This window comes from Trachurus japonicus, chromosome 10 (genome assembly GCF_045865225.1).
Source record: "Trachurus japonicus isolate A0001 chromosome 10, Traja_1.0".
In the NCBI taxonomy this organism is placed as follows: domain Eukaryota; kingdom Metazoa; phylum Chordata; class Actinopteri; order Carangiformes; family Carangidae; genus Trachurus; species Trachurus japonicus.
Window position 1 is genome coordinate 6,486,248 of NC_140916.1, and position 19,730 is coordinate 6,505,977.

A 19,730-nucleotide genomic window follows, 5' to 3' on the forward strand; every position below is an offset into this window, starting at 1 on the left:
GTGAACAGTTAAGATAAATCTATACACATTGCTTACAGTATGACACGAAGTCAATGAAACAAAGCGCTTCTGTTCAGGATCCTTGTATTTCATCATCACACGGCCTCAATCTATTCCGCTTGTTGCTGGAATGTGGCAATGCCTCTATTTGCATAGGCCAGATAAAGACATCACAAGCAGACTCAGCTTGCACACAGATCTCTCCCACTCCTTGCAATACATTTCCACACTTGTGTGTTAACTCTGCTTGGCAGCAGTGATCAAATCATTTTTCAGTGGAGAGGGGAATGTGTGGGCGATCCCACTTTAGCGAGGGATGGCCAGATGAAAGTGCGCAAACATGCTTGTGTTGCTGGAAGCACGTCGGTTGCAAGAAGAGAAAAACAACTAATTTTGAGGGTGAATCATTGCAATCAGAATTCATTGTGATGGCGTTCTTCATGGGAAAACATACTATTGGCTTCAGCTTCAACATTATAATGAATGGTTGTGTAACCTGAGCACATTCGTTTGAGCTGATTTGCAGATGCTGTGGGCTTAAAGGCAAAGTTCTCCGCTGTGCTCTGACCCTAATCACTTCAATCTTTACAACAATTTGCTTTCTGGAAACAACACCACTTGGCAGCCAAAAATATGTTTTGCTACTCAATGTGAATGAAGCATGTATGTAAAAAAACAAAACAAGACATACTTATTCTAATTATAATGTAACAACTCTTTCAGTACCATTGGGGTTTAAGCTTTATCTGATATTACATTAAATGCATGTATCTGGGCCATGTACTGTAGTCTCCAGCATGGTGTCACAGATCAGACTCTCTGAATTACAAGAAGAATTTTACATGTTGCTATATGACTGAAGGGGAAAAGATAGTGTAATAATGTGGTTGACTTGATTGAAAGTAAGGAGCAGACGCCGACATTTATGATCTAAAAATGCAATCTTTCTTGTTGAAAATCAGTTTATGATATTATATATTTAAAACAGTTACTATCCAATAACCCAATAAAAACACATCTAAACACAATTACTATTGTCTTCAGAGATATGAGATTGTTTTAAATGACATTTATATATGACAGGACACAGGAACAGGGACAATGGCCAGTTATACTCAGAGCTTTGACTCAGCAAGATGTCGACACAATGATGGATGGGGGTGTCAGCCTTAGTGAGCACGAAGACAGCGGTTGAAGATAACAGTTGTCAACATGAGACAATAAACATAAACTGTGTATTTCATCATCAGCTGGAACTCAGGATTATGTTTATACAGTAAATAATATCAAAATAATATATTTTTTATTTGTTTTGACACATTTACTTGCAGAATAATTTCCCATGTATCATCTTAGTCCCTAATTTAACCAACCTGACGGAGAAAAAATACAAATGTTCTGATGCAAAGATGACTCAAATAGTGACAAAAAAACCCCCAAAAAACTTAGAAAGGTTTTTTTGTTGTTGTTGTTTTTCAAAAAAGACTAAAAACAAAAACCTCTCCCAGAGATCGGAGGCACTGTTACGTGTTGTAAATATTTTATTGAACACAGAGCCTCTATAATGAGATAGACAGGAAATATCTGGAGAAATGTATCAAATTTGGCTCTAACAAACACAAATCTAGACCTCATCATTGAAGTCATGCTCGTCAGCTGAATGTATTTGAAATGAGCATATTGCCAAGGCACTCACTTAACAAGCCACTCATAGAGTAATTAACAGATGGAAGAGCAGCCTGTGGTGTATTTTCGACAAGAAGTTCTGATGTACATTTTAATTACTGACAATTTTCCTCCTATTAGTTGTGTTTCGGTTTGAACAGATTTTGATTGGAATATGTAGGTCTGCCGAGTCCTCCAGAGACGACTGCAGCGTTGGCTCAATTCACAAAGCCGCGCGCGTTCTCAGTCATGTTATTCTCAGTCATGTTACTACTGTACAATGGCTTTTTGTGCTCTACAGCCTGAGGATTTTTCTGAATATCACATTCTGGTCTAAATTTTGGGTCTTCTTGGTGTTCTGTGGGTTTTCAATCCTGTCAGCTGTGTGTGTCCCCCTTTTGAAGAGCTGCTGAAATAACATTTCTGTGGAAGTCGGTGGCTTCAAAATGGAGCAAGCAATAAAAAAAGAACAAATTTTATCTTGCTGCCCCACAGAAATGCATCCCATGCTTCTCTACTCATTACCAGAGCCTACTGCCTTTAAATCTACAGTCCTCTTTTTTTATCTTGCATCTCAACATGGGACCCTGACTGACAGTATTTTATGTAGCAGGGATGGAAAACAGCTGAATTGTGCTCTTTTTGCCATCTATTATGAATTTGTTTTTGGAGCATCATTAAAGTAAGATGATAGTTCAGCGGGTTTATGAATGACAGTAGTAATCTGAGCTTTTGCATGCATGTGCACACTAGTACTTAAAAAATATCTGATTCATATATTTGTTTTTTTTGGCTTTTCAATTCCAGTTGTGCTTACACAAAGGCTTTATTGGGTTGGCAGTTTAAAAGAACCTCTGGCTATGTTGAGAACAGCCAGCCAGAAACCTTAACACACTTCCACCTTCACAACCTATACGTAACATATTCAGCAGATGATAGAAGACATGCGGGATTAAAGATACGATAAAGCCAAATGCAGCTTGAATCGGTAGCTGTAGGCTACGAGGTAACAGGCAGTTATACTGAGACGCAGCTGAGGCCTTATCCACAAACAACCCAACAACAGGCTCCTTGCACTGTTTTCACACTGGGCTTGTTTGTTTGTGTGTGAACCTGAGGTCAATTTTCCCCTCCTAAACCCACAAGTCTGATCTCACACTTGTTTACTCCTGTTCCAATTCACGGTATGCTTGTGTAATGCTTTTGTGCAAGAGTGTAGGGGTTCACCACTGTTTCAAAGAAAATTACATCTACATGAGAGACAGGGAGCACTGGGGAAGAACACGGAGCAAAAACACTTGTGCAGACACTGTATATTAACTTTTAAGAGAAAATTCTTTTCTTAAGAATGAAAACAGCATCCCAATTCAGACTGAGCTGCGAGTGCACACAGAGTAAAATATAATTATACTTAATAATACTTCACCATCAACTAGTGAGGATCCCAAGATGGGGTTGAAAAGTCACAACAGGAGCCTTGGATTCAAAATCATTTTGTCAAATTACTGTTTCCAAGATAAAGAATTAAATTATATTCCCACCATTAGTTTGTGTGTGAAACCTCCTCAACATCAAGTTGACACATGTGCCATTAGCAGCATAATATTATTGTCGCCGAGATGCTATTCTATCAAATTCTCTTTTCTGCCATGCAACGTACCAAACACAAACCGATGTGACATTTAATTAACAGCAAAACATTTGGTGAGCATGCATGCCCTTTTCCAGTCCAGACCTCCTTCACAGTCATGTGGTTAAACACATGCACATATGAGAACTTCACAAACTAGACCCTGTGCAGCTTCACTGGAGCATCTGAGGGCCGAGGTCTTTGCCCAAGTGCACCTGAGTAGCAGCTGCTGAGAGGAGCGAGCATCTAGTCTTAAGCTTGGCTCCATTTGCATTCTGCTTCCCAGCACCGCTCCTCCTTATGTGCATTTCTGCTTGGCCTATTACCTTGCATCCTTTTCTCCCCTTAACTGACCAGAGGGGGGGCAAGAGGTGATGGCAGGGATCATTACATCACAAAACACCCTGCAGCCACTGTCCTCAGCAACTGCCATGCAGCATTACCGCAACGCTCTCCACAAACAAGAGGACAGGTCCTGTGTGCCACAGTAGACACACGAAAGGAAGAGCATGAGAGAGTGGGAGGGAGAGGGGAGGATGAAGGGAAAGATGAAGGCATGTAGGAATGACAGATCAGAGAGGGAGGGAGAGCCGAGAGAAAAGGGAACAAAGGGGCGCTGTTTGTCCCCAGGGTCCAAATGACGACTACAGTATTTTCATGCGGAAATACTTGACATTTGTGTTTCCACGACCCAGATAATGTTTGCTTGGACATAGAAAGATTGCAAAAAGGCAAAGGTCACGGAAGTATGCTGGATGTCTGACTGGTCTTTGCCACCTCAGAGCTTCCTCTTATTACCACAGAGGCCTGGCATTTCTATCCTCATGTGATGGCAATGAGCCTTCCTCCCTCATCTTCCCCACAGAGACTTTTTTATACAAACATGACCTCTTTTGTTAGTGCAGATCAGAAGAGGACAAGTCCTCGCTGGTTTTATTGCTTGCACACGAACATTTTGCTTAGTATGCTCTCAACCTTTGTGGCTCCACGGGGGGTTTGGACACCAGAAACAACTCACGGTCAGAAACTGTTCTCTAGATACAAATCATTATGTTTGTTTGTGTAGTTTGAAATATGATAACCATATTCAGTCATTCCAGGTGGAGATTTTTATGAGTGGAAAGATCAATAAATATGATGGATACACAGCTTCATAACTATAATATTTCAACTGAAATAGTCCCAAGCAGTCAAAATCTCAATATATCCAAAAAGGTAAAAACAAAAATATCATATTATATTATCCAGTGACCTTTTGACAGTATTCATTTAAACACATGAGGCAAAAAAAATAGACAAAATTTCAGCTTCTGCTGACATGATAAATCAGTTACTAAATCAGTCTTTACAATTTATACAAACTCTAAAAATGTCAAATCTTTTGGCTTTTGGGTTTGTGGCTTCTGGTTGAATAAGAACAACCAATATGAAAATGTCATCTTTGGCTGTAAGAATTACTTTTTATCCACAGTATTGTGAAATTTGAAATGGTTTAGGCGTCTGATTACGTATTTGAAAATAAACACGTAAACCAGAAGATATGAATTTAATCATAAAGTAAAAGGAAGTGGAAGAAAGTAACATTAACAACTGCCCTGGAATAAATAAAACCATAAGCCTGCGCTTACTGTATGTCCACCTTAGTACAGATCTATGTCTGTCCCTGATCCGCCCTGCAAAGTGTGTCTGTGTACCTGTGCTGCAGTTTAACATCACACTGCTATAAGCTACGACACACAGTGTTGGATAAACACAGCCACATTTTCAACAAAAACTGAACTAGGCCGATATGAGCGCCAAAAGAGCAGTATTTCATGCAGAACTATTGGATTGCACAGGCGCGGTTATTGTGTACAACTTTCTATCGAAGAGCTATGGCTTCATATATTTCTTCAGGAAATATGTACCTCTCTGTGGAGCTCCATACACTATAATATAAAAAACGGTGAACATGTGGTGGAATGCACAGGCTGCAGCAAAAAAAACCCTCCCTCACTAAAACAGCAAATGCAAACAAGAGAGAACAAATAGATCTTTGGTCTCTGTAAACATTAAGACAAATATAAAGGCTGACAAACACAGAATTGAACAAACTGGGTATGACAACAAACAAGTTGGCCAAATAATGTCAAATAGGGAGCAAAAGAAATAAAGGACAGGGAACAAACAAGGGTGAGCCAGACCAGCCAGGAAACAGAGTTCAGTTTTTTATTCTGCGCAGCCACTAATGCAAATAATGTGTCTCATACAAATTCCAGACATAAATGCAGGAAAAATGAGGAAATAAATAAATAAATGGAGGAATAAATTGAGAACAGGGCGAAGCAAAGGGAAAAAAAAAAACTTTAAATGAAAGAAGAACTGAGGAAAGAGCACACATATCTGGTGACGGCCGGATTAGTGTAAACATGTTGTTGTTTTTTTCCAAGAATACCTAATCACATCATTGTGTCCTATCGCTGAAGTGATGCTTGTTTATTTGTGATGGCAGAAATCTCTTGAGCCTACATGATTTGAAATGTTACAATTAGAAGGATGATACAGTATTGACATCCAAAAGCTTGTGTGTTTTCAGTCTGCCTATTCACAATAGACTGAATATACTGTATGGCAAATCAAAATTGGGTTTAATCTATTATTATGTATTATGTTACTATTAGCTTTATTTGCTTAGAATGATATTTTAAAACACAGGCAGCATCTTACAGCTCCAAGTCACCAAAACCTGAGGAAGCACATACAGGTAGGCAGTGGGAATAATGATGGCTAACTGTAGTGAGGTTCCAAAAAGAGATAAATCTCTCAAAAACAAAGCCTAAACTGTTTTCTGCAGAACGTCCTTGAGAGTGCTGAGGAGAGGTGTCTTTTCAGGTGTATCATGACAAAAACATTGGTAATCACTTGTAATCACTTGCAAGCCTAAACAAAATCATTCAAGATTCACACAGTGCAGCCAAGACACACACTCACTATGCTTTTGAAAGTCAGTGCTTAGGGAATATACAGCACTATAGTAGTGCCTACACATACGCTGTGCATAAGGGAGAAGCTATGCCTGAACATCTACTGTAGCACCATTACATAAGTCAAACTGTAGACCCACCTCAGACTCCTTCAAAGTCAAAGACACCTTGAAAAAATATATGCCTTCCTCACAACACACACACACCTTCCTCCCTGCAGCTGACATGGAGTCAACCTTCAGCAGTCTCATTGCACAGATGCGCTTCCATGCATTTAACTCCAAAACAAGACTAACAGGAGAACGTACATGGCACTGGCTACAAAATATTGTGGCATCTTTAACCTATTTGAAAATCATTGCTAATCCAGAAATGTTACCTTCTCCAGCTTTAAAATGCCATCTAAAGAATAAGCAAGATAAGGTAAGAGAGTAGTATAATGCAATGAAGACTCATCTACTTACTCCACTTTATATCAGTAATTGTTGAAACAACACAATGCTGGTATTTACAGCAAAGGAATGAGAAAAATCAATACAGCAAAGAGACTATCTCTGTTCCATTTATAAGCCGACTGTTGAGTCCTATCTGCAGACAATTTGTCACCACTACCTTGTGTTGCAAATGTCTCTGTAGGACCCATAAATATACCATCCATTGTCACACGCGGTGCCATGTTATTAACACCCATCTTCATGGTAATCTCTCAAAGACATCATCGATGGGGGTCCTCTGTATTTCTTTACAATCTGGCCTGTGGGATACATCCTACAGCGAATGAGAGAAAGCTCTCCCACCTCACTCTAAATCTCTTCCTTGTGCCTGAGATAAGAGTAGAATTGAGTTATTGAGCAGACAGTTTAAGATATAAGCTCTCGCTAAAGGGGCACTCAGAAGAGTCACAATAAGAAGAGATTGAATGGGTTTTCTTTACAAAGGGGGCCCGTCTCATCTTTACCATTTGTCTACTGCAACGCTCTGATTAACCCGTGGTGAAAAGGCCACCATAGGGGATAAGCATGTGCGATACCAGCTAGAACTGACTGAAATACAACATATCCAATGTGTAGTCTTTTACTTGTAACGTGCCTGGCACCAGATGTATGTCTTTTAGCTTATGGTTGCTGTATACAAGCATGCAGGTGGGCGTAAAATTATATAAACATAGACCTTAATTGCAATTACAAACACTGCTTCAAAGGTGGGTCATTTCTGAATAAATTAGTGTTGACAGATCTAACGACAAGTAGGGGTGGGAATAGATACGAATTTAGCGATTCTGATTGTCATATTGCTTATGATCTGATTCCTTATCGGTTCTCTTATCAATTCTCATTGGGTGAGGGAATAAAGGAGAAATGGGTTTGTCTGCATTAATGGCTCTAACATTAAAAAAGTAGACGGGACCGACCTGCCTGGAGAGGTTAACACTATAGACCAGTGTGGCCTGTGGGGCCAGCTGTGCTCAGGAATTATTTACAATGTTCCCATTTCATGATTTTCATGCATCTGTATTTTTCCTCACTAGTTTTTGTTTTAATACCACGTTAATTTTTATATGCAGATTGCGAGTGAGCGGGCGAAAGAGAGAGGAAAGACACATTGTGCACCAGATTTCACGTGGCTACAAGCAAAACCTGAAATGAAGAGAGAAAAACACAAAGAACAGACATGTAGCAGCCTATATTCAGGAAACTTTGTCCTGTCCTTAACGCGAGGGAGGGAGGATCGGACGGTGGCTCAGGTAGCGATGAGGAAACTGTCACTGTCAGCACATCTGTCAGCTGCACATCTGTCAGCAGGTCCGCTCCATGCAGACACATCATAAACTTTATTTTGTGAGAACAAAAACAGTGACATGTCGGATATTAACACTAAGCACTCTGGTCACTCTGGGTCTGTAGCCACATCGCCTCCAGGTAGAACAACTGTAAAACACCTGGAGCTGATCAACTAAAGGCTCGCAAAAATAACTTTAGAGGCTTCTGCCTCGACACCGTGTTTGCTTCATCCTGACACCAACTCAGCATGTGTTGTTTGGTTCAGAAACACCCGCATTTGCAAAAAAAAGAAGAAAAAAAAAGCAGGATTGATAAGTGGAATCGTTAAGCAGACACACACAAGATCCAGAGGAATTGATCCAAGTTGGAGCCGGCTCCGAAGAGGAACCAGTTCACGATTCCCACCCCTAACGACGAGTGATGCAATCAGCACAATATGGTATGTGAGATTACCAGGCAAATCACAAAACATCGAAAAAGGGCCAACCAGAGAAACTGTATTTTTCAAAATGCCAGAGGGGTATTCTCAAAAATCCCAGCAGAATGTGCCAAACAATACTGACTTTTTAGAGTTTTAGATTTATGTGACATGGGAGAAAAGAATGATATTTAACGGTCTTAATAGTAAAAGGTCTGTAACCTGCGACAGATTTTTGTGAAATAAAAATCCATGTCAGTGTATTTAAGAGTTACAATTGGCTGTTAAAAGAAGTGAGGATTTAACTTAGCACAGAACTGTCAAGGCGTCACAGAGACACGGTATCAGCCGATACAACCTCGCATGGCCTGTGTTCTAAATATAAATTTCCGCACAATCTTGTAGGAACAGAAAGGTGCCAGGTAAACTGTAATCATCGCTTTTAAAGCTAAATCTCCACCGGCTATGTCATCATCAATTAAGGAACCATTGTAGAACATGTCAAGTAATGAACTTACATAATCATTACGGGAGAATTAAAACGTGTTTATAATCAAGAGGAAGGCAATGAAAGGTCTCTTTGGTACTCCAGTCACATACAGGCACAAGGTAATAGCAGCCTAAATGCACTGACTTCCCAGTAGAAAGGTAGGTTAAGAGCATCTGAAATTCACAGAGAGATCCAACAATGGAGAGGGAGGGGGGGGAAAAAAACTGTGCACACATCAGAGCTGTGGCAGGTGTGAAAACGGCCGTCTGTACTGAAGATGAAGAGGACAGAACGGGGTAATGCTGGCTCTGGTAGCTGTGGGTGATGCCTTGAAGTGTTACAGTCAAAGCATGATGGAAACGCACAGCCACCATCTTTAGTTTCCATAAACATGACCGTGAAGGAAAGAACTTAGATCACATAGTTTCCTGCTTGCTTTAAGATCACACAAGACAAGAGTGTTCATTACACAGTCTGGTCATTAATCTGAACGTCTGCTGAACACACAAGTTTACATGAAAAAGAAAACATGTCTTTACCATGACCTAACAGGAAAACAGAGCAGTAACAACCTTCGATACGCCTTATTGGACTGAACCAGTTTCTCTAGCAAAGTGATGACTCGAGTTTGACGAGAAAGACAAGGACATGAGAAGAAGAGTAAGGAGACATTAATCTGAAACCTAACACCAATAATCAAACCAGCAGGACACAGTGGCATGGGCTCAAGACGACCTTGACATGTCTACGAATCTTGCAGACACTTCAGCAAATGATCATGGCTCAGTGTGTCGTCTATGTCATAACACAGGAAGTGTCTCTGGAAATGGAGACTGGAGCAACACAAAAACTGAAACAAAAGTTTCCAGACATAGATCTAATGACACATCTGAGACTAACTTACAAGATGGTACTCAAGGTAAAATATAATAATAATTTGCTCTTATTCAGCTTGTATGATTTAGTGATATTTAAATACACTACATCTATATCAAAATGCTCGCACAAATCTGAAAGGGTTCCCTTTTACCATTTATCATTCAAATCCATTCAATACAGCTGGCAGATACACATTACAGCTTGGACAAATACAAACCATCATATTATTTGTTGCAATTATGATAATGTTGTAATTATAACTGTTCTGACAAAAGCAGTACCATTCTTCAGAACTCGCTTTAATTCTTTTCTCCAAACGATGAGAAACGTTGCACAGAGATGTAGAAGTGAAAGAATTTAACAAAGTAAATTAGCTGCGTGATTAAGTCATCTAATGACTGACTTCAAAATAATAATGCGTCTTGTTAGTGAGGAAAGCCTGTCTGTCATAACAACAATGGCATCTGAAGGAAGGAAACAGATCAGTGGTGGTAAACTCTTCGCAATCAAATGAATGAAAATAAAATGGAGAAAATGGAAAAATGACTAACATGTTATCCCATTCTATGAGCTCTAAAATACCCTTCATTATTCAACGTCACACACGATGCAATATCACTGCATTACTTGACACATTTTAACTTTGCTTACAATAAAAAATAAAAAAAAGCGGAAAAAATATGACAATATTGAGGCTACACTACATTCCCTTTAACAATTGCTGGAGAAAATTTGAAATGCATTTACTTGTGAAACCTCATAACATCTTTGCCTCCAGGTGTGCATTTTAAAGCTTTGAAAAACTGGATATACACATCTTCCTTCTTGAACTTCAGTCCCAGAGCACTCTGGTGAGAGAACATTTTCAAATGACGCAACGATAGACCATTACAACCCCTCTACGCTGTACACGGCATGGCTTAGTAAAACCCATGGTAAGGTCTGACTGTGTGAAAAAAGGATAATCGTGTTTGCATTCACAGACAAGAGAAGCAAAAACGTGTAAAGCCTTTATGAAAGAACATTTACAATGCCTGTATTCCTTAGGCTGCCACTCAAATTCCACTATTGCACAACAGCCACATACTAAAATAAGAAGGCTGACATTCAATTTCCATCTGCGTATGACCGACAACAAACGCCATATTAACGCAGGAAGCTGTCACAAAAAGCTTCCAGCAGCTTCATCAGACTTAACATAGGTAATCCTGGATAACCAGCCTCAGTGTTTCTTTATGTGCTCATTCAGCTCCATGAATGTTCCAATAAAGGTGTGATTGCATTCACATCGGAGGGATGTAATTTGTAATAAATAGGCAGTCACATGCAGCATGGACAGCTCCAGATGAGGCAGCTCAGGAAATGATGAAATACTCTGCTGTCACACCAGGGCTATAAAAAGATTTCCTCGTCATGATGTCGACCTGGTGCTTATCAGGCCTGCAGCAATGATATGTGAAAGCATAAGTTTACACTGAACAAGTCACTGTTAGCTCACCTGCTTTTTTTTTATTTTCCCAGGTGCACTTAGATTTGCAAGAGTGAATTTAATCCACTGAAAAAATAAAATATTGAACCGGTCACCTTCTTTTGTTAGAGCCTCTGTCTGTAGCAGGGCTATAAAAAGGCATAAGCACTGACAAATATAAAACCACCTTGTTGTCACCCTGTTACTGGGTTGTCACCTCTGATGAGAAGAAGTAGTTATGTCTCTTTTTATTTATTTTTTTCAAAAAATTGATACTTAGCATCAACCCTACAGAAACTGTGTAGTATGTTTTGGCAGCAGTTAAAAGCATCACTATTATACATCTATTATTTCAGTAATAACTCCTATTGTGTTGTGGATGAAAAGGCAAAGCTTCTCTGATAGAGATTGTTCAGTGTGGCCTCAGAGTGGCCATTTTGAACTCACACATACACACGCAGGTGTGAACATGGCAGCTCTCTCTTGAATCTACAGATCATTACATGTTTCATTTGAACGCAGCTTTTGTCTGCTTTAAGCTCCTACTGGAAAAAAATATCTGCAAACAAACCATTAGCCAGTATCCAGGACATCATATAGGCTCTGGGCTCGTTTAGTAATAGGTTTCCATGGTTACCTGACAAGAGAGTGAGTTCATGAGACCAAAAAGCCAGCTAAACCAGTTAAGCACAAAGTTAGCTCGCTGACCTATTAATCTCAGTTCATCAGTCAGGCTTACTGAGTTATTTGAATTCTGGTTCATCTGGTTCTTCTTTTGCCAAAAACGAGAAGAACAGCGGGCACGTCGAGTGAAGAACAAGGAGGAAAGGAGTACACACAGGTTTCCATCCAGTAGATGAGCCGTCTATGGCTGCGGTCAGATCCTCAGGGAGCTGCCCAAGGTCCTGAAGAGAACACAACACAGAGCGGAGCTGTCCACTGTGCTGACTGCTTCTCTGTGCTTTGGCTTTGCAACATTAGTCAGAACAGACAACTCCACTAACACATCGCCGCTTTCAGACAGCCCTCACCCTCTTTTGTTTGTCTGCCACATCCCACTCACTATACCAGTCAAACTGCTTTGACAAGGATGTGCACAGAATGTTTTGCAAAAACCCTAAAATCCCCCAGTCGATGATAATTGCATGCTACCAACGCTCGCTCTGTGCCTCTGATGCCTGAATGGTGTGGTGATATTTCCAACGTCCTTGCACACGGAAGTTTTTATCAAACCATTTCATGGGACTCTGTTGAATGTCCCCAGAACATGTTTATCATTAAAGTGACAATATAATAATGCATGATGATAATGTCAAGTCGTGTGCTGAAGTGGTGCCGAGCGTGAAAGCTGTGGAGAGAGTTGCGCTGCTAACCAAGGCAGTTCCTCGGCTGCACATACATATTCATGAACCCTACAGTACACACGGTCAGGAAAAATCCTATTCACTTAACTTCAACTGGTAAATTTGAAGCTGTAAACGTTCTCTGTACTCTTTTAAGATCTGAAAAGTTCTGAGGCTAGACTTCCTTCTGCAGATACACTCGCTGACTGTAAACATTACATCAGGATCAGGGTTCTGTATGAAAATGTGTTGCACCAATGCTATGGTTGAAAATCCTTTTGTCACACAGTTACAGTATATGTGCTGGAGAGCAGCTTGGCACAGTCACACTCTTCCCCCTTGTATAATTGAACAGCTTCACTGCAGACACAAGATGGTAAAGGGAGGGAGAAAACCGCTCACGTCGCCAGCACATACATTACCAGTAAACATGGAGATTCACACTAGCGACTGACTGATAAAGACAAATGGACTCTCTTTTCCCATTTCAATTTCGCTCGGAGTTGATTAATGCTGACATACATTTGAATATGACACATCGTCCATTGTAATCGATATGATAAAATGCTCGGCATCAAGATTTCTGAGAGTCATGAAACACAAAAGCAGCCTGATGTTTTGAATGATTTTCGGAAAATTCAAGAGGCTGGCGTCTGCTCTCGCCTTCTGATGGGAAATAAACCACGCAGATGCCAGTTCCCAGATTTAGTGGTTTCCGATCTGTCAGTCCTGCCCTGAGTATGTGTTGCGCTCGTGTAATAAATAAGAAATTATCAATGCAAACCGTACATCATTTAGTTTTACATATTTACAGCATTTACCATAACCATCCACGGCTTCTGTCTGTATTTTAGTATTTCAAGTTGGCATTCTGTGTGTCAAATTAATCTAGTTCTATTTCGAGTCCCAGTGTTTATGCCAAAGGCAGTATAAAAAAAGTAAATCTCAAGAGGGATTTACCGTGGAAAAAAAAGTCTTTAAAATAGATTTAAATATACTGATGTAATAAGCTCAGCCGTAAAGTCCAAGGATTCCTATAAAACAGTACTGGGTTAACTGGTATGAAAGCAGTATATTCATACTCAACAGAGGCAAATGAATTTCACCTGCCTCCACCTTTCTCTTTCCACCACTTGTGCGATGTGTGACACAGATTGCTGTGATGATAGAGGGAGGGAGGTCAGCGTGATTTTTGGGGTGTGCCGGTTTTGGCAGTGGTAGCAAGCGTGGACCTCTGGTTACTATTCACTATAAGTAGTATCCCTCTGCAACCTCGTGGTAATCATTTTTACAGCCCTTGCTTAATTAAAATGTCACATCCACTGTAGCCAATATACAGCAGAGTTCTCTGCAAATTAAAAAGGAATTAGGCTGGCAGATGTGGCCTTAATGGCTTAATCATGCCTTTACGTTTGTTCCAGTAAAAGTGTGGCCACAGATGAATATTGTTTCAACTCTCACCATCATGAGTAATGCCTAAAAAACAATTTGACATGTAAATTTTGGAGACAGCTGTTCTGGGTGATGTTTGAAACAAGCACATGAAATATCAGCATCTAACAACAAGTCAGAAAATGGAACGGAAAATATCCTAAAGTAGGAAGCAGACAGTAGGTAAATATACCCATGAAACTCAGTAAAAATTACCAGGCACATTGGTTTAGTACTGTGCACAGCTGCAACCATACTGTATGCTGTGAAACCAAACTGATCATTCAGTACATCTAGTATCTTGTTGGTATGCATGTTGATAATAATTCCTATCCCTCGTTTATGTTTTGCAGATACCACCTATCTAACTCTGATTGAATATAATTTGTATCATGGGTTCACACAGAATACAGAGCTGTTTTAATTTATTTTTTTATATAAATTAAGTTCAGACTCTGTAAAGCAGCTTACAAGTTTCCGGCATAAATTTCACTATATGATTATGACAACAGTATGACATGCACTGAAACTCACCATTTTCAGCAAACGTTTTTGAAAGAGGTAAGAATTTATGTAGGTTACATGGTTAGTTTCGCCCTTTCTTCAGAGACCAGCCTCACCTGCCCTTCTGCATGAATAATAAAACATGGCAGTATCATCAAGGTTCAAATACAATCTCATGAATATGTTCATGTCTTATGGTCATGACCATTGTGCACATGTCTATTCAATGGGAGCGTTTGAAGAGGCTTGGAGGAGAACTGAGAGGCGGCTTTAAATGGAGGACAGAATAACATGCCACACAATAAAATGGGTGCAAACGTGAGATCTGTGATTATTTGGATGGTGAAAAGTTCCCTGACAGAGACAGACTAGCTGATTTTTTTTCCCCCTGCATTTGAACTTTTGCCTGATGTTAACCTAACTTTCACCCCTCTCTCCGACATTGTTCAGGACTGATCAGGACGGACATTTCCAGAAGCTAAGAGCTGAAAACACAGATTTCCTTCTTGCTTGATTTCCTCAACTTTGCGTGAGATTTCCATGTACTAGTCTAGATTGTTCTACCTAGAGTATGTTTATCTTTCCTCTCCAACACTACAGCCTTTCCCCCTCAAAGTGTAATTCTGAGAATGAATGTAGAGAGACTAAATTAAGGGACCCAATTTGAAGCGGCACCACTTCACTGATAAGCTGTACCAGTGATCTGTGAGAGCACTCAGGGTCTGCTACATTATGACAATACAGAGGAATAAAACAGATGAAAGAGAATAGCCTGGCAAGAGCAGAAATCAGATGGGCAGAGGGAGAAGAAAAAACAATCTAAAGTCTAATTGTGTTATGCCTCACGGCAGCAGGGGAGTTCAGGGAGAAACATTTTCTTTCCACACACCGTTCTGCACATTCCCACCCCCGACGTGATCACATTAATTTCCAACCGGTCCCAGTCTTTCATGCCACATCTCCCTTTGGTTCATTTATTGAAAGAGTGACATGAAAGGCAAATGGTAGAAAACCTAACCAGACCCATTAGGTTTGACTGGAAACATACAGCGATGGCTTTTGAGGGCAAGCACTTGAGCAAGTTGGCTAGACGTGTGCGACACCCTTCAGGTCATTCTGGGTCATCTCTACCCTATGGTAAGTAAATGTCACTTTGATGCCCCAAAGCATTTGGAGGCAATGTTGTGGCTGGTGATTCAGCAGAATAAACATATTTCCCCCCTTTTTTCTCCTCTCTCTTGACAAAATGTAATTACTAAGATGAGACAAGCCTGTCCACAAGGCTGGCTCTGCTTTTTATTTTCTGATTCAATATCTTCCCTTTAGGTATGTCTTGTGTCTACAGCTGCATACCCACTTGCAAATGATAGATACAGCTTGTTTACCATCAGGGGCACCAGATGTCAATGTAACAGCATTTCTAATATTAAAAAGATCTTACAATATGATATGCAATGCGAAGTTGGCATCAAAACCATTGATGTTATTTTAAAGCGATAGTTCACCCAAAATTGAAATTTCACTCATTATCTACTCACCCTCATGTCGACTAAGGGCTGGGAGAAGTTTCAGAGTCCTCCGTGGCTTCTCTGAGTTACAGGGGGTCTCGGCGTAACAGTGCATGTCCATATAACGGTTGCAAATGGATACCAACTGTCTTCGTAACAAAAAGACACACCAAAAAACATCCAAATACCTCCATGCTGCTTGTATGTAATGTCCGTCTTGTATTGAAGCCCCGAAATGCAAAATTGTCCCGAAAAAAATGAAATAAGTCTATTTTTCAAGCTTGTTTGTAGCAGAAGCTCCTCTTCCCGGTTCGTCAAATTTAGACGAACCAGGGTCTGTCCTCTTCCCAGTTTGTCCAAATTTGACAAACCGGGAAGAGGAGCTTCGAGAAGCTTCTGCTACAAAACAAGCTTGAAATATAGACTTATTTCATTTTTTTCAGGACAATTTCGCATTTCGGGGCTTCAATACACGACGGACATTTCATACGAGCAGCATTGCCGTATTTTGATGTTTTTGGTGTGTCTTTTTGTTACGAAGACAGTTGGTATCCATTTGCAACCGTTATATGGACATGCACTGCTACACCGAGACCCCCTGTAACTCAGTGAAGCCACGGATAACTCTGAAACTTCTCCCAGCCCTTAGTCGACATGAGGGCGAGTAGATAATGAGTGAAGTTTCAATTTTGGGTGAACTATCCCTTTAATGTTATGATTTTGGTTATTTATAACAACACAACTTAAACCAACAAAATATCAACATCAGCTCTCCTCAGTGTGCATTCTCAGACTAACAGTGACATTACACATCCTGTCACCATTTTTTTTTTTTTGGTTACCTGATGATGCAACCTACATTCAACCAAATGTTGCTTGGTCGCTTGAATCATATTAAATGAACTGTCATGACACCAACCTCTTATGACTCATAGGAAGCGCACATCCTGTTCCATGTCCATAAACTATATTGTTAGAATTTCTGAAAAGAACAACACCAGCAAAACCCTTTTTTTCCCCCTCGCTTGCTGCAGTGTATTTCACAGAAATGAGGACATGGTGGTGCAGAGCCTGACCATTAGGAGGAATCTGACATGCATTTTCTATTACCCTGCAACGCATACCATATTGATTGTAGTTACCAACATCGCAATTTCTCTATTAGCCACACATGTTGAGGAAAAACTGTAAGCCATGCGACGCTGAGAATCAAATTTAATCACAAGTTGAGGATAACAAACCTGTTAATTATCTGTGATATACTATAAACTGGGGGTAATTGAGCTTCCGCTGTCAGGGGACCCAAACACTGGAGCAGATGGCCCAGTGACATCAGGCCTGCTAGCTGAATATTCACTTAAATACACATGACTTGCTTGTGCATCACCCGTGACTCACATAAATGCTCATTGTTTTGTTTTTTTCCTGCCTTCTTTTACGTATGGCTTCATCTCTTACATTACCAAATTAGAGTGCGTAAGTTCATTATAGATTATGTTGAGTACAGTTTGTGCACATGTGCCTACTGTATGTCCTTGCGTCAGCAGGTATGTAGCTGTTGAGGATTTTTAGCAGAATATTGTCTGAAATTTATTTTGTTGTCTTTTATTTTATTCTAAACCAACATTTTAATCCCAAACTGACATGAGAAGTGAATTAAAAAGCCACAATTACCAGATGAAATGGATTTATCTTGACATACCTGCGGGGCTTCCCAATGTCAGATGTCCCTACAGTCTTGCAGAAGCCAGGAAGTCCTTTAGAAAATCCCCAGTGTGACTCTATTCACAGGTCACTTAACTCCAGGGTCTGAAAGAAAACAAAAGTAACACAAATCAGAGCAGACATGGAGAGTGAGCTCACAACTTTAACCGACTCAGCCTCCGCGAATGCCTAGCGATCCAGGATAAATATTCTTAAAGAAATGTCAGTCCAAGAAGGAACATTAGCTAATCTACACCAGGGTAGCAGGCAAGAAAAAGACCCACATAATACATGCACAGTATTCCTTCCCTTGCCTGGTTCTTGCCTGATCATTTTTTCTGCCTAAACAGCTGCCAGACTAGAGGATGGTTCATTACTCCATCATTTCAGATGGAGAAGACAGGTGCGTAGCATTTGCAGGGCTTGTGCCATTCAGTTCTGCAGTTCAGCCTCAGACAGTGAACGTGGCCTATTGACTGACCGATTGACCGACTCACACACATTGTTGAAATGCACGTTAGAAAACCCTGGCTGGTGCGAGGTTAACAGGTGAAAGAGCAGTCTGATGTGTTATACAGTAGGAACCATCATAGAGACAGCCAAACATGACTCAAACTGTGACAGACTAACATACCTAACAGAATAGTAAATGTCTTAAAGGGATAGTTCACCCAAAATTGAAATTTCACTCATTATCTACTCACCCTCATGTCGACTAAGGGCTGGGAGAAGTTTCAGAGTCCTCCGTGCCTTCTCTGAGTTACAGGTGGTCTCGGCGTAGCAGTGCATGTCCATAACGGTTGCAAATGGATACCAACTGTCTTTGTAACAAAAAGACACACCAAAAAACATCCAAATACCTCCATGCTGCTCGTATGTAATGTCTGTCTTGTATTGAAGCCCCAAAATGCGAAATTGTCCCGAAAAAAATGAAATAAGTCTATATTACAAGCTTGTTTGTAGCGGAAGCTCCTCTTCCCAGTTCGTCCAAATTTGACGAACCGGGAAGAGGAACTTCGAGAAGCTTCCGCTACAAAACAAGCTTGAAATATAGGGTTAGGGTTAGCTAACCCTTTTTTTCGGGACAATTTCGCATTTTGGGGCTTCAATACAAGACGGACATTACATTACATGGAGGTATTTGGATGTTTTTTGGTGTGTCTTTTTGTTACGAAGACAGTTGGTATCCATTTGCAACCGTTATATAACCGTTAACTCTGAAACTTCTCCCAGCCCTTAGTCGACATGAGGGTGAGTAGATAATGAGTGAAATTTCAATTTTGGGTGAACTATCCCTTTAACCATCCTATGTTCGTTATACTGTTAGCATGTAAGTGGCAATGTCTGAAGGAGTGGCCATGGGTGTGTTAAAGCAAACTATGTTCTGTATCGACAAGGTTTCATGTTTGTCGTGTTCCTTCCCTGTGATTTGACAGGACTGGTTCCCTTTGTTTGTGACATACAAAACCCTGGATGACTCAGTCCATTTTCTGGTACATTATAGTTCCAAGATTGAAATGCTGACTACTTATTTTCCTCATGCCATTGGCTGCGTCATATAAAAGTTCTACGGACGACATGTTAACAAGGTTAGAAATGTTATTTTTCATTAGAAGGTTCTTTAAGGAATCACTAGTACTTGGTTAGTTTGCAGTCACCCACACTTGCTGTGGCTGCGGTTCTCTGAGTTGACAGAAGAGTGGGAGAGAGCAGCATGTTCAGTCAACCGTAAGGCAGCCAAAATTAAACACGAAACTGACTGAACAGAAACCACAGTGTGTGCGTGTGTGTGTGTGTGTGTGTGTGTGTGTGTGTGTGTGTGTGTGTGTGTGTGTGTGTGTGTGTGAAACAATGGTTTACTTGTTCCCGTCACTATTTATATATATATATCTTACGAGGTGCTATCAAGGTCTATTAAGGTGAATGTGACATTTGTGTGTCAGCAA

The 19,730-nt window shown here is 40.4% G+C and overlaps 1 protein-coding gene across 2 annotated transcripts in view; it reads right to left on the reverse strand.

Moving 5' to 3' along the window:
• Positions 1–19,730, reverse strand: part of lingo2 (leucine rich repeat and Ig domain containing 2) — a 216,522-nt gene that overhangs the window by 126,405 nt on the left and 70,387 nt on the right. For both annotated transcript variants that reach the window (XM_085789047.1, XM_085789046.1), the window contains exon 3: positions 17,783–17,889. The gene's annotated coding sequence lies outside the window, so the exon portion shown is untranslated. The remainder of the gene's footprint in view (positions 1–17,782; positions 17,890–19,730) is intronic.